Consider the following 25,214-nt stretch of genomic DNA (forward strand, 5'->3'; position numbering starts at 1 on the left):
CCCCCCCCCCCCTTGTGATTTGGATGCACTGCAGATAAACAGCATAGAAAAACATCTAAAATGGGTTTCATAAATAGTGATTTAGATGTTTTTGCGAGAAAAACATCCATCTGTCAGTTTAGAGTAATGTTAAATGGTCAGTGTTCTCAATGGAGAAAGGTAGAGTAGGGTTCCCCAGGGCTCTGTGCTGGGACCGCTGCTTTTTACCATATTTATAAATTATCTAGAGATGGGAGTAATAGTGAGGTAATTAAATTTGCTGACGAATCAAAGTTATTCAGTTGTTAAATCGCAAGAGGATTGTGAAAAATTACAAGAGAAACTTACGAGACTAGGAGACTGGACGTCTAAATGGCAGATGATGTTTAATGTGAGCAAGTGCAAAGTGATGCATATTGGAAAGAGGAACCCGAATTTATAGCTACATAATACAAGGTTCCATGTTAGGAGTCACAGACCAGGAAAGGGATCTAGGCGTCGTCGTTGATGATACGTTGAAACCCTCTGGTCAGTGTGCGGCGGCAGCTAAGAAAGCAAACAGAATGTTAGGTATTATTAGGAAAGGAATGGAAAACAAAATTGAGGGTGTTATAATGCCTTTGTATAGCTCCGTGGTGCAACTGCACTTGAATATTGTGTTCAATTCTGGTCGCCGCATCTCAAAAAAGATATAGAGGGGCATGTTCGAAAGAAACGTCCAAGTTGCAATTTGGACGTCTTTGTAAAACGTCCAAATGAGGGGGTGGGGAAAACCATATTTTTGAAAAAAGATGGACGTCCATATTTCGTTTCAAAAATACCAAGGACGTCCTTAGATATGGATGTCTTTGACTTTCAGCGATTTTCGAAACCAAAGACGTCCATGTCTAAAACATCCAAATGCAAGCCACTTGGACGTGGGAGTAGCCAGCATTTGTAGTGCACTGGTCCCCCTGACATGCCAGGACACCAACTGGGCACCCTAGGGGGTACTGCAGTGGACTTCATAAATTGCTTCCTTACCATGTGTGCTGAGCCCCCCAAAAAACAACTACCCCCAACTGTACACCACTACCATAGCCCTTATGGGTGAAGGGAGACACCTAGATGTGGGTACAGTGGGTTTGTGGTGGGATTTGGAGGGCGCTGTTTCCTCCACAAATGTAACAGGTAGGATATGGGCCTGGGCCCACCTTTCTGATGTGCACTGCACCCACTAAAACTGATCCAGGGACCTGCATGCGCTGTCATAGACTTGAGTATGACATCTGAGACTGACACAAATTATTTTTAAAGATGTTTCTTGAGGGTGGGAGGGGGTTAGTGACCACTGGGGGAGTAATGGGAGGTCATCCCCGATTCCTTCCAGTGGTCATCTGGTCATTTCGGGCACCTTTTTGTGCCTTATTTGTAAAAAAAAAACACGTCTGGGTGAAAGCGTCCAAGTTTTAGTTTAGGACGCCCCTGAGTTTTTCGATTATGGCTCAAAGACGTCCAAGTGTTATGCATGCCCATGTACTACCTTCACCACGCCTCCGACACGCCCCCCTGAGATTTGGACATCCTTGCGACGGACTGCAGTTGGAGACATCCAAGATCGGGTTTCGATTATACCGATTTGGACATTTCTGAGAGATGGACGTCCATGTTCCAATTTATATCGAAAGATGGACGTCCATCTCTTTTGAAAATGAGCCTGATAGTGGAATTAGAAAAGGTACCGAGAAGGGTGACAAAAATGATAAAGAGGATGGGACAACTTCCTTATGAGGAAAGGCTGAAGCAGCTAGGGCTCTTCAGCTTGGAGAAAAGATGGCTGAGGGAAGATATGATAGAGGTCTATAAAATAATGAGTGGAGTAGAACAGGTAGACGTGAATCACTTGTTTACTCTTTCCAAAAATGCTAGGACTAGGGGGCATACAATGAAGCTACAAAGTAGTAAATTTAAAATGAATTGTAGAAAATTTTTCTTTATTCAATGTGTAATTAAACTCTGGAATTCATTGCCAGAGAATGTAGTAAAAGCAGTTAGCTTAGCGGGTTTTTAAAAAGGTTTGGATGACTTCATAAGGAAAAGTCCATTACTAAAATGGACTTGGGGAAAATCCACTGCTTATTTCTACGATAATGTTTTGTACTTTTTTGGGATCTTGCCAGGTATTTGTGACCTGGATTGGCCACTGTTGGAAACAGGATGCTGGGCTTGATGGACCTTCGGTCTGTCTCAGCATGGCATTAGTGATGTACTTATGTAGGCCACATTTTGGGTGTTTTTCTCTTTCGAAAATGAGCTCTGTTGGAACCTGGTTATCAAAGCACAATAATCATTTACTCCTGATTCTATAAATTGAACCAGCATTTATATGTTCCTTGAATGCATGAATTTACATAATACTAACACTTAAGTGGGGAAGTGTACACTTATGTATATAAGGGCTAGGCGGGCTCTGCCACTCTCGTAGAGATGATCATGTTGCCCCACTGTTGCATTCTCTAAATTGACTTCTTGTCCAATATCAGATACAGTTTGAGATCCTGTGTGTTATTGTGCACTAAGGGGATAAATTCTATAACTGAGCACCTCCTATTTAGGTGCCCTAAGGTCACACAGTAGTATCTTATTATATAGCAGAACCTGGGCATCCAGGTTCCATTATAGAATACAAGCATAGCCTGGTATCAGTATATATAGGCACCCACACTTTATGGTAGCTATAGAGGTCGTGTAAGTGCGGGCACCTAAAAGTGGCAGGGATGGATCATGTTATCAGTGTACCATCAGGTAGGCATATGTATCACTCTGACTGATCATACTGTAGTTCAGGAAATGTACTCAGAGGCCTAGTCGCTAGGACACCTCTCGACATCCAGAGATGGCCAGTTCAAATCCCACTGCTGCTCCTTGTGATCTTGGGCAAGTCACTTAACCCTCCATTGCCGCAGGTAGAAAACTAGATTGTGAGCCCTCCAAGGACAGAGAAATACTTAGTGTACCTGAACATAATTCACCTTGAGCTACTACTGAAAAAAGTGTGAGCAAAATCGAAATAAATATATATGTATATATTGAAACTTGATCTTGAGACTATTGTAGGATGCGCTTAGGCATTCTGTGGTAGTTCTGGGATTGGCATGCACCAATCCTGTGCTAAAAAATATAAAATACTTTTTATCGCAGGGGACACGTTTGGGGGCGGAGAGTAGACATGCCCTGCACTAATCAGCACAGACAAATCATTGTACGCTGCTGTTTATCGCAGGGTTAGCATGTGAGCCATTACTGCCTACAAATAGATGGCGGTAAGGGCTCATGCAGTAATGGCCATGTGCTAATTGGGAAATTAGCATGTTGCCATTAATGGAAAAAAAAATAAATTGTGGCTATTGCACAGTCACTCTAAAAGTGGCCTTAGTACGTGAGAAACCCATGCACTAAAAATAATGCAGACAACTTTTTAGTACAGCTTTGTTAAAGAGCCTCTTAGTTTTGACTTTTTTGACTTAATGACTTTAGATGTGTTACCAGTTTGACAGGTACATGGAGGTGAAAATATGATTGGCATGAAAAAAATAACACAAATTCTCTCCCCCCCCCCCCCCCCACACACATACTTCCACCAGCTTTTATTAATTTGTTTTAACGTTTAAAAGGGCCTATACGCATCCAGCGCATGCCAAATCGGCATTACTGCTCGGCTACCATGTGCCCTGGGTGGTAATTCTGAATTTGGCACACTGAAAACATGCGGTAGAAAATATTTTCTATTTTCTAATGCATGACACTTACCCGGCGGTAAACGGCAGTAAACGCGCGCTGCATGCCTACTGCCCAGGTAGCGTGTGAGACCTTACCGCTAAGTCAATGGGTGGTGGAAAGGTCTGAGGCCAAAAATGGATTCGTGCTGGTTTTTATTTTCCCACACGTCCATTTTCCGGCCCCTTAAAAAAAAGGACATTTTTCTATGGCACAGCAAAAACTGGCCTGGCTTGCACCCAAAAGATGTGCTGACACTGCCACAGGCCACTTTTTGCCATGACTTAGTAAAAGGGCCCCTTAGGGCCTTATTCTGTAAAGGTTATGCTCTTAAATTTATGTTCCTAAATTGCAATCGTAATCTATGCTCCTAAATGTATGCTCCTAATTTTGGGTCTATTACGCTCATAGATTTAGCATACATTTAGGAGCATAAAATATGTTCCTAAATTTATGAGTGTAAATTTAGAAGCATAAATTATACTCGTAAATTTAGGAGTATAACCTTTATAGAATAAGGCCCGTAGTGCTTACAAATACAGTGTGTTTCTGATGCTATAGTGGGTGATCATCTGGCATTCAGTGATCACTGAATGTTGGAGTTTAATATTAAAATAGATATGGAGATGGTTCATTCAAAAGTAGTAGCAGCAGTAGTAGTAGTAGTGAAGTTTGTATATTGTATTATTACTATATATGCTATTACTAATTGCATTGTACTTTTTGCAAATGTTTGTTGTTAGGCACATTGAACCCAAGCTTGTTTGGGACAATATGATATATACATGTCATAAATAAATACACAGATAAATAAATGTGAATGCTCTAGACTTAAAAAAAATGAACGTTATTAAGATGGGGGGATTAACTAGATGGGAACATCTGGAAAACGTAAGAAAGTAGCGGCCAAAACTAAAAAGAGCTATTTTAAGATCAACAACCTTTTTGTAAAAATGTCAAATAAAAGTAAGAGGAAAAGAAGGCCACCTTGGTTCTCAAAAGTAGTGGCTGAAAAGGTAAGGAAAAAAGTTAGCCTTCATAATCTACAAGAGATCATAGAAAGTAGAAGATGGACAACAATATCTGGAAAAACTAAAAAAAGCTGATAGAGTAGAAAAGCAAAGATGCAAATGGAAGAAAAAAATTGCCAAGAGTCAGAACCAGAGAAAAATCTTATATAGATGGAGGTCCATGAGGAAAGAAAGTAGGACAGGACAATGGCAAACCTACAAGGAGCCCAAAGGGGGGAAAAGACATTTTTTTAAATATGATATTGATAGGAGGAAGTGAAAAAGTAGCACTGTGAAACTCAAAGATAAAGGGAGGAATATGTAGAAGCTGATAAAGATAAGGCAGAATTGCCTAACAAATATTTCGGTTCGTTGTTTACTGCTGAAGTGCCAGGAACAAAACCACAGAAAACAAACACAGATAGGAATGGAGGTATGGTAGACCCTGATCAATTTTCAGAGGACTGTGTTCATGAGGAGCTTGCTAAATGAAAAATGGACAAAGCCATGAGGATACTAAGGGAAAGGGAAAGGGGATTGTATTTCATTTACAGCCTTTCTGTGGTTACAGTCAAAGCAGTTGACAAATTAAATACAAGTACTAATTTGTGCCTGGGGCAATGGAGGGTTAACTCCCTAACTCTATATAAGGCATTCAAAATTGTTTGTGCAAGTGCCCAATTTGCACAAGCAATTTAATTGCCAAACAAGCCAATTAGCACCAGTGCATCTGTAGGCACCAGGATCCACGTGTAAATTTTGCTCATGGATCTAAAGAGGGGAGGGCAACCATAGGAGGGGCATGGGTGGATCAGGGCACAACTTTAATTTTTTTGTGCAGTATTACAGAATAAGAGTGATCCATGTATAATTTAGGTATGAAAATTTACACCAGGTTTCAGTCGGTGTAAATCTTCATGCCCAAAATTGTGCATAGATCCTGGCCACCCAACTCTGAGCCTTGTTTATACAATAGCACTGAGTGTTAATTTTTATTGGCACCAATTTTTCAGCACATTATACAGAATTTAGGGGGTCTTTTACTAAGCCACAGTAGCGTTTTTAGCTTATGGTAGAAATCAGCTGATGGTAAATGAAGAGATGCCCATTGTATTTCTATGATAGAACCAAAAATACCCAGCACCTCAAATACTCTCAATGCAACATCTTCCAGTATAATATTTCAAAATCACAATTTTGAAATATTTCACTGGAAGATGTTACATTGAGAGTATTTGAGGCGCTGGGTATTTTTGGTTTTATTAGATGATTTAATATTGCCCCTGCCTAGTGAAATATAAGTCAAGTTGTATAGTGGCCCTACTTTTGATTCATTGTATTTCTATGGGCATCTCGGTATTTACCGCCAGCTGATTTCTACAGCAAGATAAAAATGCTACTGTGTCTTATTAACAGACCCTCTTAGTTCAAAGTGACTTCCTCAGAGTCATAAGGAGCTGTGGTGGTAATTGAACCTATTTCCCCTGGTTTTCAGACCACTGCACTAACCAGCGGGCTACTCCTCCACGCCTCATGGAAGTTTTAGCAGCTCTGCTGACTGACCTTTCAATGTTTCTCTAGAGTCAAGACTGGTCCTGGAGGACTGGAGAAGGGCAGCTGTGGTACCTCTCCACAAAAGTGAAAGAAAGGAAGAGGTTGTGAACTACAAACCAGTAAGTCTGACTTCTGTGGTAAGTTAATGTAAACACTTTTAAAACAAAGAATAGTAACGTTTCTGGAGGTAGACTAGTGGTTAAAATGCGTGGTTTATCTGTTCAGGGTGGCCTATTTAAGTCCCAGCACCAGCAGTAGCCACTATGACCCTAAGCTGGTCCCTTTTTTTTAAAGTTGTCACTCATTTGTCGCCCCCCCCCCCTTGTTTGATTTCCTGTATACTTATCTGTAAGTATTTTATTTTGATTATCAACAAACTATTATTTTAACTTTATTGTATCTTTAATACCAATAAAAATTTAACATATATGAAACTAGTTATAAAAAGTTGAAGTTTATATGGGTGTTCTGTCTTCTCATCTGAATACTATTACGGCTCTATCTGATATGAAGGTATGAGGTTTCATGAGAACTGCGAAGAACGGAAGAGAGGGATAATGTGTACTATCATCATGTCCTTTCACATGCATTTGTCAGCTGCCAGACTTGTAATGAGGGTGTCATGTGGAAGACATAGCTATATACTGTAGTGCTGAAGGCTATGTCGAACCTTTGAGGGGAGGGGGGTCAAATACTCTTCTGGGTTATCATAAACATAACAATGACATCCCCAGTGCTGAAGAATATAGATACATTACTTGAGGAGCCTTGTAAGACATATAAATAAGTCAAGCAGAGATTCTGCCATATGAAAGCTAACATTCCCATTTTGAAACAAACCAACAGGGAGATTATCAGGAAAAGGTGAACCTGAGAGAAAAAATTTCCTGCTGACCAGGAAGGGAAGTTTAATTTCAATTCATGAAGTTCCCAAGTGTATGAGCCATTTGTATATAGCATATAGGAAATGAGTGTGAATAATAAATTCACTGCAATTGTGTTCCAAGAACAAAACACTTTAAAAATAGTCTGAAACAATATTTTTGGCATCACATTGAAGATAATTAGATTGTAATAGTTAATGGTGTGCTGTAGGTTGCAGAAAGTAGGTAGGAGGAGTAACAGAAAACAGACTGATCACATTTACTATGTCTTCCTATTTTGAACTTCACATCATTAAGGAATTCTACTCAGAGAAACACAAGTGCCCAGCCTGATTTACCTTTTTGGATTACAATTCAAGTTAACAGCTCAGGGACATAGCTGCTAGGGCTAGGATTTGAACATGCCATGCTGGACAACCATGGGCTTTAACCACTAGCCTACAATGGCCAGGGTACAAAAATATCCCTTTAAATAGTGACCTTTACCTCTGGATGGGAGGAGGAGGTGCAAAATGTGGAAACACTGGGAACACTGGGTCCAGGGGGTGGGACAGCAGGTGATTGAGCTATAAAGGTGGGGAATCAGAGACATCAGTTACAATTATGCTCTCCAGCCTCTGCACAGTTAAGGTGGCCATTCAAGTTTGGGAGTTTAGCATTGGGGTTAAGGACCAAGCTTTGCCTATTGATGACTGAGGACCAAGCTTTGACTATTGATGAGTGGCTTCCAACGAGATGAGCAGGAGGTAAACGGGGTCATTGGGAATTACAGTGTGACTCACCTGCCTTAGCATCCAGCTCAGTCTATACTCCCTAGAGAAATTCATGTTCATGCTGCTGCAGGTAGAGGCCCCTTTTGTGGAGGTTCTCAATCTGTATGGAGACATAAAGTTGTTTTACATGACACCTCTCCCACAGCTGCATGCATTTTGCACTTTCTTCCTCACTGAAGGTAGTGGCAGAGTGGTTAACACACTTGCCTTCCCTTTGCAAAGTGGCTGGTTCAAATTAGTAACACAGTAAATGACGACAGATAAAGACCTGTACAGTCCATCCAGTCTGCCCAACAAGATAAACTCATTTTACATGTATGTGTTACTTTATACATATACCCGAGTTTGATTTGTCCTTGCCTTTCTCAGGGCACAGACCATAGAAGTCTACCCAGCACTGTTCTTCCACTAAGTTCTGAAGCTAACGTCGAAGTCCCTTAAAATTTACACTCCAGCCCATCCCTATCTATTCAGTCACGATCAGGGCGTAGATCGTAGAAGTCTGCCCAGCTCCCGTTTTGTTTCTCGAATTACCGGCGTCGCCACCCAATTTCAGCTAAGATTCCATGGAACCAAATTCCTTCACTGGTGCTCGTGCACCTTCACCCCCCTTCTGGCCAGTCCTCATTTTGCACATGCCTCCTCATGGACACAGGCTTGTGCACCTGCACCCCATTCTGACCAGTCCTCATTATGCATACAATAATAAGAATATAAAGCATTTCTAGGTATACTTCAGTTGTTTTTTTGGAACTGTATTCAGCTGGGATTGATGCCTAATATGGGAAGAAATGATCCATCACCATCATACACATACCTTGGGAACACTACTGAGTATATTTACATATCTCTTGACTGCAGCTTCATTGTTGTATCTGGTGGTGAGTCTCTCCCAGGCCCTTCTGTAGCATAAGTACATCCTTCTGCAGCCTGGGAGGACAAAATTGTATTCCACCTTGCGTGGAACAGCCTAGCCAGGAGTTTATTGTCCTGAGGACTAAAGTTGGGCATTCACCTCTTTGGTGCCATTGCTAGAAATGAACCCTGTGGATATGATGTCATGACATCATGATGTCCATACGCATTGATGTTAATACAGTGTGGATATGATAGGCACATTCTATATATATACTGCGCAGTAAAATTTGCCCGCATGTTCATACTGCATGTAGATTTATGTGCATGCCTGGACTTAGGCATATTCTATATATCGTGCATAAGTTTTATAGAAGATGCCTAGGAGGAAGATTTTTACTGCATGGAATATTTTGGTGCTATATATAGAATCTAGTCCTTAATGTTGTTATTTTGGGAAGGATATCATGCCTTTGTTTTTTATTTTTAATTTAAACTCTACTTTATAAATTTTTGCATTGGAACTTCTATGAGATCTTTTTTAAATTTTATATATCCTCCGTTTTAAATATTTATCTGTAAACCACTTGGATGTTTGTGCAATTAATGGTATCTATATATATAAAAGGCACCGCCAACGTTCTATGAAGCCTCCAGCCGGAAGTGTGAAGCGCCAGAGATATCCGGTTTCCCCATGAGCGAAGGAAAACAGCACAGCACGAAATCCCTCTCTCTGTAACAGTGAAGGACTCAGAGGGGGAGGGGAGAGAGATTCCCTCACTCTCTCTGTAACACAAACACAGAACAGCAGGAAACTTAACACTGAAGGACTGGACTCCAAGGGGGGAGGGAGAGAGGGCAGAGGGCAGGGACACACACTCCCACATGCACAATCTGAAGAAAACCTTGCTAGCCCCCGTTTCATTTGCATCAGAAACGGGCTTTTTTACTAGTATCTAATAAAGGTGGCCTATGAAGTATGTGACATATCAATATTGGTTTCTCGCTATGCAACCTTATGAAGTGGGCCTTCAGGGCCTTGATCACCACTGCACATGAATCTTCTGAAGAAACAATGGGCTAGGGATATGCTACTTAAACAGATTTTTTCCCATGTGTTTACATCTTTCCTACCTAGGGTGCAGTTTTCTGTGGAGTGACAGTTGCATGTTTCCTTACAGGAGCCTCACATGTGTACACAATTTAACAATTGCCTCGCCTCAACAGGAAGCTAGTGCAGCTCTAAATAAAGTGGGGTTACTCTCTCACAAAAATCAGCCTGGCTGCTACATTTTGAACATCTAAAATTATCCCTGTTTAAGCAATGACAAATTTGTCTTAACTTCTTTAAACTTCTTCTTTTTTTAAATTTCTTTATTGATATTTTATAATATATCACAAAACAATGTGATTTTGCAATCGGCATTCCATTAAACAAGAGATTCAAATACAACTTTAAGGAAAAATAACAACAGCCCTTACATCCATAAATAAAGAAAAAAAAAGAGATTCCAAGATTAAACAGGCTAATAATGAAAAATAGGAAAAACAAAACACACAGTTGCTTCCTCTGTATTCAAACCCCAGCCTGCTATTTGGGAGGGCATTCAACATTCACTTCAACACTAGCATCTAGGAAATCTTTAAGCTGTTTAGGATCCATAAATTGAAATTGCTTACCCTCAAGCATTACATTACAGATACATGGAAAAAGTAATACAAAATTTGCTCCTAAAGCCTCAATTCTGACTTTGGAGCCCATAAACAGATTTTCTAAGTGTCTTAAGGAAAGTCTTAAAACAGCATTCCGATCTGGCTCCAGCACAAAAGTGACCAGCATAGTTGTCCTATAAGTAACCAATTCCAACGAATTTTCCAGGAAAGAAGTAAGGTTCATTTCTTCACCCATCACTGGGGGATTTCCTAACGTCCCCTTGGAGTTCCAGATGTAATAGGCTTGTGTAATGGGAGGTAATGAATCTTTATCCATTCCTAGAATTTCGGTCATATATTTTTTCACCATTTCCAAAGGAGGAATTAAAGGAGACTTGGGGAAGTTAAGGAACCTAAGGTTAAGTCTTCTAGCCTGATTCTCCAGGTATTCCAAACGTCTATGCAAGAAATTATTGTCTTTAACCAAAGCAGTTTCCAAAGTCCCCATTTCTTGAATCTTAATATCCACATTTTCTATCTTAGAGGACTGCTGTGCAGTCACTTGAGCCTGTATCAGAGCGGCTTCCGAAAGTATTTTAATGTCATTAGTGTTTTCTTTCATAGTATTTTGCATAGAGGAGTGCATATTGTAGACCATATCCCACAGTGACTCAAGCGTCACAATGGCTGGTTTAGTTATACCACTTGTTGGTAAAGGAGAGTGTGGCTGAACCTCATTATGAGAAAGTTTGGTAACTATATAATGAGGCAATACCTTTAAGGCCAATTGAGTTGAAATTCCTCAAGCCTGAGTCCCGCTCGCATTTGCTGCAGTCCTCCCCTCTAACAGCTCAGGTTGCACCGCACCGGTGTCCGTCTCTGTTCGGGCTGCTGCAAACAACTCACTCCCCGGTTGTCATGGTGCCATGCATTCCACGGGGCTCAAGGAAGCCCTGTCGGCACTCTCTATCGACGTCAAGGCGTCGACAGCTGCAGAGGGGGTCAAAGTACCCAGAGGATCCGGTTGGCTCTTAGGGAACTGCAAGGTCGTTTGCTTCAACTACGACGAGGCTCCAGGCGCCGAGGGGTACTCCTTCACCTTTCCCCTCCGTTTCCCCATCGATATCGATGGGTTGGAGGCCACGAAGGAAGCTAAGACCTGATCGTCCTCTGAGAACAAACTCAGGTGCGTTCGTTCAGAGCGCCATCTTGGAATTGTCCTACTTCTTTAAACTTCTTTTAACCACTACTTGTGAGTTCTTTTCCAGAGACAAATGCTTAAAAAACACAATACTTAAAATCTTCAATTCTGATTCTAATTTCAAGGGGGTACCATCTAATCTCAACTGTAAATCATAAATATCAATATTAGGTGCAGTTACAACTAAAATCTTTGTTTTGTCCCCATTTGGTTTCAAATGTAAACAGGTTGCCCAGCTCTCCACCAGTGCAATACTGTGATTAATGAACAGGTTGATATCATCCTTGTTCTTGTCAAAAGGAGATCACATTTCAATAGTATTTGCTATGAAAAGCAGTCAAAACCCTACCCTCCAAGGAAACAAAATGTCAATATCAACACATTAAATAGTATTGGTGAAAAGGTTGACCCCTGTGGCACCCCACAAACTGCCAGCCACACATCTGACAACTCCCCCTTCATCCTCACACTATAAGATTTATTCACAAGAAATCCCCTTAGCCAGTCATACATATTTCCCCAATATCAACAAAACTCAAAATTGTCAGTAAGATCTGATGATCTACAATGTCAAATGCACTTGATAGGATATGCAACTTGGCACTTGGTTATGGGACAGCTGCTTGTGCAGGCATGGTGCACATTTGGCATGTGGAATGATGTAACTTCCTACTCTCAGTTGTGCTTGTGTGTGGTGATACAAGGCCAATATATATGAGAGAGTGGACAAACCAGCAGATCTGCACCATGGGATTAAGGTGTGCCCCACATGCACGATATGCCCTTCATTTGTGTACTAGATAGGCATGATGTGGGCTTAAGCTTCTGTGTTGTTGCAGGGAATATGATGTCCTTGCACTGTGTTTATGTGACCAGGGGTTAGAGTATGCTGTAAGTGTAAGCCACATGATAGGGTTGTGGAGTGGCTGTGGAGTGCCTACTGTACATGCAGGTCACTTTGAAACATGACTCTTCCCATACCTTGCCAGAGTCTTCTGGATTTTTCACATGCATATGGCCTTCATGTGATGAGAGCATCTTGTGATGGTACAGCAGGCTCCGGCAATGTATGAAGCATAACATCATCAGGAGGGCACATTCCTAACTAGTGAAATTAGGTTCCCTCCTGGCCAACATGATGATAATGTAAGATGTGTTGCTTGTAAGAGGCACTGTGTCATGCACACTGGAAACAGACGCTTGAGGCTCCATGTGGATGATGCATTGGACATACAGTAGGAGTCCAATGTCATTTGGCACCATCAATTTCTATGGGGACAAACTTCAGTTTAGCGCACCACTGATAAGTGCAAGATTCGCTTATATGCATGGTTTAACACCGCTCCTCTACAGGAAAGACTCCACATAAGCATGCACATGGAATATGGAAGCCGATTGGCGCATGACAACCAACGAGATTTCAAATTTACTGCCCCTTTAACTGTCACAGGCAGAATAAGCGAAAGAATGTTGTTAGAGTGTAAACTGGGGTCGTCGTCATCATCACGCAACTTTAAGACTTTAACACTGGCTGAACGAATAGAAGTTCTTAAAAAATTAGAAAACAAAGAAAGTCAAGAATCTATTGCTAAAGAATATGGTGTCAATCCCAGACAAATTTCACGTGTCTTGAAGCAGAAAGACCAGCTTCTGGAAGACTGGCAAAACAATACAAATCCACAATGGAAATGAAAACGGTCAGGAAAAGCTGAGGAGGTAGAAGATGCTTTTCTTCAGTGTTTTTCTTGAGTCAGGAGCAGACAGTTTCCTGTCAGTGGTCCACTGCTTATGGAGAAAGCTAACCAGCTAGCTGAAAGTTGCAAGATCCGAGACAACATGGTTTCACCAAAGGGAAATCGTGCCAAACGAATCTCATTGAATTCTTTGACTGGGTGACAGGAGAATTAAATCAAGGACGTGCTATGGATGTCATCTACTTAGATTTCAGCAAGGCTTTTGACACGGTTCCCCACAGGAGGCTCTTGAATAAACTAGAAGGGCTGAAGATAGGACCCGAAGTGGTGAACTGGATTAGGAACTGGTTGAAGGGCAGACGCCAGATGGTGGTGGTAAATGGAGTTCGCTCGGAGGAGGGAAAGGTGAGTAGTGGAGTGCCTCAGGGATCGGTGCTGGGGCCCATTCTGTTCAATATATTTGTGAGTGACATTGCCGAAGGGTTACAAGGTAAAGTTTGCCTTTTTGCGGATGACACCAAGATTTGCAACAGAGTGGACACCCCGGAGGGAGTGGAAAACATGAAAAAGGATCTGAAGAAGCTGGAAGAATGGTCTAACGTTTGGCAATTAAAATTCAATGCGAAGAAATGCAAAGTGATGCACTTAGGGAGTAGAAATCCAAGGGAGACGTATGTGTTAGGTGTGGAGAGCCTGATAGACACGGACGGGGAGAGGGATCTTGGGGTGATAGTATCTGAGGACCTGAAGGCGATGAAACAGTGCAACAAGGCTGTAGCGAGAAGGTTGCTAGGCTGTATAGAGAGAGGTGTGACCAGCAGAAGAAAGGAGGTTTTAATGCCCCTGTATAAGACGTTGGTGAGGCCCCACCTGGAGTATTGTGTTCAGTTTTGGAGGCCGTACCTTGCGAAGGATGTTAAAAAAATGGAAGCGGTACAAAGAAAAGCTACAAGGATGGTATGGAAGTTGCATTCCAAGACGTATGAAGAGAGACTTGCTGACCTGAACATGTATACTCTGGAGGAAAGGAGGAACAGGGGTGATATGATACAGACGTTCAAATATTTGAAAGGTATTAATCCGCAAACAAATCTTTTCTGGAGATGGGAAGGCGGTAGAACGAGAGGACATGAAATGAGATTGAAGGGGGGCAGACTCAGGAAAGATGTCAGGAAGTATTTCTTTACGGAGAGGGTGGTGAACGCTTGGAATGCCCTCCCGCAGGAGGTGGTGGACATGAAAACGGTAACGGAATTCAAACATGCGTGGGATAGGCATAAAGGAATCCTGTTCAGAAGGAATGGATCCACAGAAGCTTAGCTGAAATTGGGTGGCGGGGGGAAGAGGGGTTGGTGGTTGAGAGACTAGGATAGGGGAGGGCAGACTTATACGGGGTCTGTGCCAGAGCCGGTGATGGGAGGCGGGACTGGTGGTTGGGAGGCGGGAAATACTGCTGGACAGACGTATACGGTCTGTGCCCTGAAAAAGACAGGTACAAATCAAGGTAAGGTATACACATATGAGTTTATCGTGGGCAGACTAGATGGACCGTGCAGGTCTTTTTCTGCCGTCATCTACTATGTTACTATGTTACTATGTAACTGAATTCAAAGCCACTGTTTGATGGTTAGAAAGATGGAAGGAGAGGAACAACATAAAATTCAAGAAATAGCATGGTGAGAAACAAGACGCTGATGACTTTGGTGCTGAAAATTGGGTTGTTTAAGTTCTTCCTAACATCTTGAACGAGTTTGCACCTCGTGACATTTTCAATGTTGACGAAAACGGTCTCTACTGGCGAGCGATTCCTGATGGAAAACTTGCATTCAAACATGCCGAAACTACTGGAGGTAAAATGTCGAAGGACCAACTGATGATCCTCCTTTGCTGCAATATGGATGGGAGTGAGAAGTTGGAACCCCTCGTCATTGGAAAGAGCAAACAGTCCCATTGCTTCAAGAAAGTTAAGCGACTTTCTGTGTCATATGAGGCTAACGCAAATTCATGGATGACTGGGGAAATTTGGAAGCAATGGCTAAAGAAGTTAGACACTAGAATGCGGGCACAAATGCATCAGATTTTGTTGCTTTGTGATAATTGTGCTGCACACAGGGATGATGTCAGGCTGTCTAATGTCAAGGTGGTCTTCCTGCAACCAAACACTACCTCTCTGATCCAACCTAAGGATCAGGGCTTAATAGCCAATTTCAAACAACATTATCAGGCTCGTGCTATGTCATCTGATGAGCGTTATGGATGACCAGACTGGCAAGGATAAACATGCTGTTGAACTGGCTCGTAATCTATCACTGCTGGATTCCCTACATATGCAGAAAGAAGCCTGGAATCATGTTACACAGGCAACCATTGTGTACTGCTACAAGTGGGCAAGCTTTGTTAAGGATGTGGAGAGGGACGAAACAGATGCAGCTGTTGCAAACGCGCCATATGAACAGGTTATTGACATCCCAGCCGGTGTTACTGAAGAGGAGTTTCATCGCTATGTAGCTGTTGACTATGATCTATAAACAGCTGAAGACAGCACTGATGTCGAGATATGCGCCTACACGCAGGCAATAATGGCTGATGATGAAACAGATGATGAAATGAGCAGCGAGGCACATGCTGACGAAATTCAACAACCTCCTCCTGTCACTTTTGCAAGAGCGCTGGAGAGTCTCAACACTGTGCGGGCCTATCTGGAGGCTACTGGATGTCAGTGCTATGACAGTTTTTACCGTCTGGCAGACGCAGTCTATGGAACTCACAGACCCAATAGTGTACAGAGGACTATAACTGATTACTTCAAGTAAGCCTAAACATCAGTTAGCGGAGACTGTATACTGTATGTATAATAATAAACAGTATTGCACATATGTTTATCAGATGTCAAGCTTCTTTGGGTCACAACGGTTAAGTGCACGCTCCGGTTAACTGCATGCATTTCTTTGGTCCCAGACCCTTGCACCTAAGCGGATTGCACTGTATATATATGAAATTTCTGGTATATATATATATATTGGAGGTGATTTCAGAATTCATCTCTTGGGGGTCCTTTACTAAGGTGCACTGCACTGTTATAGGCACATGTAATGGATGCGCACAGGTCCATTTTTCAGCGCACCTGCAAAAAAGACCTTTTTTGACTGAAAATGGACATGCGGCTAAATAAAAATTGCCATGCATCCATTTTGGGCCTGAGACCTTACTGCCACCCAATGACTTAGCGGTAAAGTCTCATGCATTAACCGGGTGCTAATCGTCAGCACGTGTACACTGCCGATTACCTCCCGGTTAGCACCACACGGTAGAAAATAAAACATATTTTTGGATGTGCATAAAAAATGGAATTACTTCCAGGGGCATGTGATAGCCAGGCATTAGTTCCAAATTGGTGTGCGTTGGATATATGTAGGCACCTATGCACCTTAATAAAAGGGGCCCTTGGTTTCTGCAATTTCCATACTAGTCTGCACATACCATTGGATGTTTATTTTGGCTTTTGTATATCCTTTCTAAAATCCTGTACCATATGTTTATGTCAATGAGTGTTATGAACTTATATTCTTATTTTGACAAATAATACCTTCTCAATTTCAGGTTCTACAACAGATGCTAATCACCAAAATCATTTTCTAATTATTCATGAGAAATTTAATTTAAGTAATTTTATCCCATTCTTACTTCTTGGTACTAATATTTTCAGTTTCAAGGTACAGACACCCTCCACCTTATCTCTGATACTTTACAAGACTCTATTCTCAGTCCCTTTTTCAGTCTTTATTTTTTCATCTTTTTCTCAACTTACACCTCACATTAGCCTCATATGACACTTCACTGTCAATTATTTGTAACTGTGTATTTATATTCAAACAACAATCTCCTTCATGCTGGCCAAGTCACAGCATGCAACCAAAATTAGATTATTCTCAGATGCATACTCTTCTCATTAAGAATAATCAAATGCAAAGATGAGGAGAAGAGAAATTTGAGCAATCGCTGGGAATTCTTTAATATTTTTTGTTGTTGTTTCAAAGGAAACTAATTAACATAAAGAATGAAGGACAATGAAGTGTCAGTAAAACCATAGATGTTTCCATATTAATTTAGGGACTGATATTCAAAAGCACATATTCGTATAGTGTCAGCTGCTACACAGGGAAGTGCCCTAGACATAAATTTTCAGCTTGCACTGCAAAGGTAGAATAATTTTACAAAATAATTTCTCTTCATAAATTGTGCTCTGTGTGCTTAAAATTCCACTTATAAAATTACCCTCATAAAATTATGCCTGATGACAAGGACACATAGGGGCCCTTTTACAAAGTGGTGGTAAGCCCAACGCAGGCGTACTGCATGCTAAAACTGAACTACCGCTGGGAAAATGCAGCCACCAGCAGTAGTTCTGGGTTGAGCGCATGCTATTTCAGGCACTCCCTGGACATTTTTTTGTCTAGTGTAGTGCTAACCTGGTGTTAATTGGGCATCACTGTCCGGTTACCACTAGGTTACTGCGGAAGCCCTTATTACCACCTTAATGGGTGGCAGTAAGTGCTCCCCACTGCATGGCCATGCGGTGAGTTATCTTAACGCATGGCCATTTTTTTTTTTTTGGGGGGGGGCATTTTACCCGTTATGGTGAAAATGGCCCTGGTGTGTGGGAAAAACAGTCCTTGCCACTACCACAGTGCCCTTCAAAACCCTTAATAGACAGTTTTCAACCTTTAGGAAAACTTATTCAAAATATATTTTGAGTGTTAAGTTTATAGAGTATTGACTGTGCTCTTTTTACTAAGCCCGCATTGGGCTTACTGCTTGCTATACAGGAAGTACCACCAGGCTACCACAGCAGCTCGGTGGTACTTCCCACCCCTTGCACGCCGTTATTTTCAGTGCTACAAAAATGTTTTTATTTTTGTAGTGCCGGAGTGTACCCGGCGCTAATCGGGCAGCGTTGCGTGCTGCCTAGTTACCACCGGATTAATGCGGGAGCCTTTACCACCACCTCAATGGGTCCTTCTCCTAAGGTCGCCCAAATCAGCATAATCGAAAGCTGATTTTGGGCGTCCTCAACTGCTTTCCGTCAAGGGGGCGTGTTGGCAGTGCACCGAAGGCGGGACGGGGGCGTGGTGAAGAGATGGGCGTCCTCGGCCGATAAAGGAAAAAAAAGGGCTTCCCTGATGAGCGGTTGGCCGACTTTACTTGGTCCCTTTGTTTTCACGACCAAGTATCAAAAAGGTGCCCGAGCTGACCAGATGACTAACGGAGGGAATCAGGGATGACCTCCCCAGTGGTCACCAACCCCCTCCCACCCCCCAAAAAAAATTAAAACACATTTTTTCCAGCCTCTATGCCAGCCTCAAATGTCATATCCAGCTCCATGACAGCAGTATGCAGGTCCCTGGAGCAGTTTTTAGTGGGTGCAGTGCACTTCAGACAGGCGGACCCAGGCCCATCCCCCCCTGTTACACTTGTGGTGGTAAATGAGAGCCCTCCAAAACCCACCCGAAACCCACTGTACCCACATGTAGGTGCCCCCCTTCATCCCTAAGGGCTATGGTAGTGGTGTACAGTTGTGGGTAGTGGGTTTTTTTGGGGGTGGTTGGGGGGCTCAGCACACAAGGTAAGGGAGCTATGTACCTGGGAGAAATTTATAAAGTTCACTGCAGTGCCCCCTAGGGTGCCCGGTTGATGTCCTGGCATGTCAGGGAGACAAGTGCACTACGAATTCTGGCTCCTTCAATGACCTTGGATTTGGTCATTTTTGAGATGGACGTCCTTGGTTTCCATTATCGGCGAAAACCGAGGTTGCCCATCTCTAAGGCCGACCTAATTGTCAAGATGGTCAGCCTAAATGTCAAGATTTGGGCGTCCCCGACCATATTATCGAAACAAAAGATGGACGCTCATCTTGTTTTGATAATACGGGATGCCCCGCCCCTTCGCCGGGGCGTCCTTATAGATGGGCACCCTTAAAGATGGGCACCCAGTTTGATTATGCCCCTCCATGTGATTTAAATTAGGAGAGCAAAAAGACTGTCCTAAATTATACTGCTGTTTGGATAGGATGTTGAAATTGAAATGTACAAGTTAGGACATGTCAAATGCTGATAGTATTTTAGAAATGGATCTGCAGATGTAGATCTTTTTAAAAATACATACAGGAATTCAGGTGCATACATCGATTATGTGCATTGTGAGCAACCATTTCACAATTGTCTGGTATCCCTCTCTTATGCTGCAATCTGCATGTTAAGAGAAGGAGAAGTGTCTCAGGATTTCTCTTTCTTTTCAGCTGCTCCAGTCCATTATGATGTGTTTCAAAGTTCAACATGACAGGCTTAGGCAGCAGAGGAGGAGACTGAGGCTTGGCATAATGTTTGACCAGCATCTTTTCTCCTTCTAACAAGAGGAATGGGCCAATATGTCCATAGTACCTGAAGATTGGAGAGTGGCCAACGTGACACCAGTTTTTAAAAAGGATTCCAGGGGTGATCCAGGAACTTACAGACCGGTAAGCTGGATGTCACTGCTGGGCTAAATAATGAAAACTATTATAAAGAATACATTACAGGACACAAAGACAAACATGGTTTAACAGAACAGAGTCAGTGTGGGTTCAGTAAAGGGAAGTCTTGCCTCACCAATTTGCGTTAATAAACATTTGGATAAAGGTGAATTGGTTGATGTAGTGTATCTACATTTTCAGAAATCTTTTGATAAAGGTCCTCATGAGAGACTCCTGAGAAAATGAAAAGTCATGGGATAGGAGGCAAGGTTCTGATGTGGATTAGGAATTGGTTATTGGACAGGAAACAAAGGGCAGGGTTAAATGGTCATTTCTCCCAATGGAGGATGGTGAACAGTGGAGTGCCACAGGGATTGGTACTGGGACCGAAGCTATTTAACATATTTATAAATGATATGGAAATCAGAACGACAAGTGAGATGATTAAATGTGCAGATGACACCAAATTATTCAAGTTTCTTAAAACACAGGCGGACTGTGAAGTATTGCAGAAAGACCTTAGGAAACTGGAAGACTGGGCATCCAAATGGCAGACAAAATTTAATGTGGACAAATGCAAGGTGATGCACATTGGAAAGAATAATCTGAATCATAGTTACCTGATGCTAGGGTCCGCCTTGGGGGGGGGGGGGGGGGGGTCAGCACTCAAGATAAAGATCTGGGTGTCATTGTAGATAATACGTTGAAATCTTCTGCTCAGTGTGCAGCGGCAGGCAAAAAAGCAAACAGGATGCTAGAAATTATTAGGAAAGGGATGGTGAACAAGACCGAAAATACTATAATGCCTCTATATCGCTCCATGGTGCGACCACATCTTGAGTATTGTGTTCAGTTCTGGTTGCTGTATCTCAAAAAAGATATAGCAGAATTAGAAAAAGTTCAAAGAAGAGCGATCAAAATGATAAAGGAGATGGAACTCCTCTCGTATGAGGAAAGGTGAAAGAGGTTAGGGATCTTCAGCTTGGAAAAGAGATGGATGAGGGGAGATATGATTGAGGTTTACAAAATCCTGAGTATTGTAGAACGAGTAGAAGTAAATCGATATTTTACTTGTTCCAAAAGTACAAAGACTTGGGGACACTCAAGGAAGTTACATGGAAGTACTTTTAAAACAAATAGGAGCAAATATTTTTTCACTTAGCGTATAATTAAGCTCTAGAACTGTTTGCCAGAGCATGTGGTAACAGTGGTTAGCATATCTGGGTTTAAAAAAGATTTGTACAAGTTCCTGGAGGAAAAGTCCATAGTCTGCTACTGAGACAGACATGGGGAGCAACTGCTTGCCCTGGGATTTGTAGTATGGAGTGTTACCACAATTTGGCTTTCTGCCAGGTACTTGTGACCTGGCTTGGCCACTGTTTGGAAGAGAGGATACTAGGCTAGATGCAGTGGTGTGCTGGAGCCGGCTCGCAAGAGCCGGTTGTTAACTTTGCTCGGCTCTTGCGAGCCGGTTGTTGAAACGCGCGAGCCGGCTCTCCTCCCTCCCTCCGGATCCGGTCCCGGTTCCTGTCCCTCATGTCAGCGACCTCACAAATTCTTCGGGGCAGGCACAAATTCTTCTGCTGAAGTCTTGGAGGCCGCCCTTGTAAGTCTCGGTGGCCATTTTGAAGCGCGAACCTGCAGCGCCAGTGGGGGAGAGTCAGCGCTTGCAGCAGGCAGGCAAGATTGCCTGCCTCAAAGAATTCGTCAGGTTGCTGACATGAGGGATCGGGACTGGATCTGGAGGGAGGGAGGAGAATTCGCCGAACAACTCGGGAGGGGGTGGCAGGGGAGAGAAGGGAGTCGCTGGGCATTTGTGGATGGAGGGGAGGGGAGAGAAGCATTGCTGGTTATAGGTGCATGCAGGGCAGGGAAGGGGACAGGAGGGTCACTGGACATGGGTGGATGGAGGGCAGGGGAGAGGAGGGTCACTGCTGGACATGGGTGAATGGAGGGCAGGGGAGAGGAGGGTCACTGCTGGACATGGGTGCTTGGAGGGCAGGGGAGAGAAGGGTCACTGGGTATAGGTGCATGCAGGGCAGGGCAGGGGACAGGAGGGTCACTGGACATGGGTAGATGGAGGGAAAGGGAGAGGAGGGTCACTGGGTATGGGTGCATGGAGGGCAGGGGAGAGGAGGGTCACTGGACATGGGTAGATGGAGGGTAGGGGAGAGGAGGGTCACTGGGTATGGGTGCATGCAGAGCAGGGGAAGAGAAGGGTCACTGGACATGGGTGGATGGAGGGCAGGGGAGAGGAGGGGAGAGAGAAGAAATGCTGGACATGGATGGAGGGGAGGGAAGAGTGAGGAAGGAGATGAGATGAGGGAAAAGGAAGAGAAAAACTGCACATGGATGAAGAAAATAGGCAGAAGCTGAGGACCAGAAATGAAGAAGAAAGGAGGAAAGAAAAGAAATAAATGGAAAGGAAGCCCTGGAAACGGAGTTAAGAGGACAGATAGCAGCAGAATCGGATACTGGGCCAGCATGATCAGAAAAACAGTCACCAGACAACAAAGGTAGAAAAAAAATCATTTTATTTTCATTATAGTGTTTGGAATATGTTCACTTTGAAAATCAGGTGCTCAACATTAAAAGTTTATATTTATTTACTTATTTATGGCATTTTATCGCACATTAAACATGAATTAGATTGGAACTGGGATCATTTATTTTGTTTTTTCCTGGAGTAATGCATTGCCACCCCCCACAAGGCTCTCTCCCCAGCTATAGCCAGCTCTGCAATTGTTTTTTTTTTTTTTTTGGGGGGGGGGGGGGCGCAGAGGGGGACCAGGGAGAGAGCCTGTTGTTAAACATTTACCAGCACACCACTGGCTAGATGGCTACTCTTATGTTCTTATGCTCTTATGTGATGAAGAGAATAAAAAGAGAGGAGATGCTGCTTCTGCCACTGCTCTCTCTACATGAAGAAGGTGGAAAATCTGTTCTCTGACCTTGTCCACAAAAGAATATATTGGCTGTACATCCTGATGCTAAGGCCTTTCAGCTAATACTGATCACTACTGAAAGTATGTCTGTGAAAAAAAAAAACCTGATGGAGGACCTCTTGAAGACTAAAAAAGAAGCTTGGTGGGTTGGAAATGGCCTATGGGCCATATGTTTGGCAACACTGTCCCTAGTTTGTTACAGTACTTCTTATAGATAAAGTTACTTTGGAAAGCTACTAGTAAAGTTTAAACACACACAGTCCCCCTGATATTCAGCCAGTGTCAAGCAGTACTGTTAATGTCCACCACCAACATTGAACCCAGATATTCAATGCTGGTCCATATCCAGCAGCCAACATTAAATATCTGTTTTTTGTTAAGCCAGATAGTGTATGCCCGGTTAACTTGATATTCAGAGTTAACCAGCCGTTTGTTAATGCATAAAGATAGGACAGTGCGGTCCTATTTATGCGCAAACATCGTCTAAGCACTACCTATGGTTATCTGCAATTTTCTTCTTGGCAGATCACTAGTGCTAGACAACATACCTATTATTTACACAACTCAGTGCTGTGGGGCTCTATGGTAAGGGGGGGGAGAGGCTAGATGGGCATTTTCTCCTGAGCAGTATATACCATTGCTGATACATTCAATGTGAAAAGATGACCCAGCTGTTTGTAGCTCCTTGCTGGCCCTCACCAATGTGGTTTGGTTGTGGGTAAGGGTGTCTGTCGATCAGAGAACAAACATCGTCTATGCACTACCTATGGTTATCTGCAAGTTTCTACTTGGCAGATCACTAGTGCTAGACAATATACCTATTATTTACACAACTCTGTGCTGTGGGGCTGTAATGGTAAGGGGGGAGAGGCTGGATGAGCATTTGTGTTCCTCAACAGAAATGCCCACCCAGCCTTCTCCCCCTTACCATACAGCCATGCAGTTTGGAAGGAACAGGTGGCCTTCTGTATGGCCACAGTTATCACATATATATACCAAAGTTTCTCTGTTACAGGTCACCTGTCATGCAACCCAGATTGCTACCTCCTCTCAAATCAACCCAGCATTTGATAATATGTAGTGCACAAAGTAGAGACACACACCCTGTTATATCAAAAATATTAAACTTCTATTTCACAACACAAAAAATATAACTATGTACAATTTTTTAAAAAAAAGGTTCAGGGGAGGTGTTGTCCTGCACCCTGTATTGCTCTCTGCAGCAGTCTCTGCGACCTGAAATGCTGCTCGTTAGCCTGCCGCATTGCCACCATCTCCACCCTGATCGCTGACACCTCCTGCAGCAACTGGTTTTGAGAATTGACTAGTTGCAGCAGGATGCATAGTGCTGGGGGTGGGGAGGGGAGGGGGTGGGACTCAGGATTGGGCAGGGGAGGGGGATAGGGATGGGGTGGGGATGGGGTGGAGAGGGCGGGGGTGTTGGGCCGTCATTATCATCCCCCTCAAGGGCAGGCATGTCTGCCCATGGATCTGGCTGGGCCTCCTCTTCCTCCTGGGCCTTGCCCTGTTCCTCCTGTGCCTTGCCCTCCTCCTCCTGGTCCTCCTCCTTCTCTTCCTGGGCCTCCTCCTGCCACCGCTGCCTCCCTGTTTATGTAACAGGATTGTCTTTGAGATCAGCACATCCAACATGGCTTGCATAGTGCAGGAGCTGGCTGGCCTGAGGCAGGGGTTGGGGAAAGGTGTGGTGAGCACTGGGCTATACCCATGGGGTGTGAGATGCATGAGATGACATGACAGGGAACCCTGGATGCTGGTCTGACTCAGAGTACACAGGCAGACCACACTCATTGGTCAGCAGCATGCTTGCATTATGATTTGTGACTATGTTTGGCTGACCATTTTGGGGTTTTGTTGGGTTGTCTTTTTGGGGGGAAGCACATAACTTTATGTGAGGCAATGACATCCACTAAGTGTAGGACCTCAGGCAGTAATACCATGAAAGAGTATCCACCCCAGAAAGGGGGATACAGAAGTGAGGCGTGTTATCTCATTCATCTCAGAGGAGGTTAGTTGGAAGTTGCAGCCACACTAACGGGAGGGTATCTGCAACCTCAGGCCTTGATCTGGGACAGGGGTGTTATCACTTACTAGTTGCCTATTAGCCACATAGAAACTCATATTGTACAGGACAATTGCTTTATTAAATACATACATTTACAAATGAGTACAGGTGCCCTGTTTATAATACTTATGCCGAGCCCTGAGGCGCCGTCTCTCTGCCCTGATGATGTCAGGGCTGTACCTCCTGACATGGTGGAACCTCCGCCGGAGGGACTCAAGGTTCCTCCGAATGCCACATTTTCTGCAAGATATAAGTTTGTACACCAGGAGTCAGGGGATGGCCCTTCTTGCCTTCAGCACACAAATTCATTTGGAAATCA

This window comes from Microcaecilia unicolor, chromosome 1 (genome assembly GCF_901765095.1).
Source record: "Microcaecilia unicolor chromosome 1, aMicUni1.1, whole genome shotgun sequence".
Taxonomy (NCBI): Eukaryota; Metazoa; Chordata; class Amphibia; order Gymnophiona; family Siphonopidae; genus Microcaecilia; species Microcaecilia unicolor.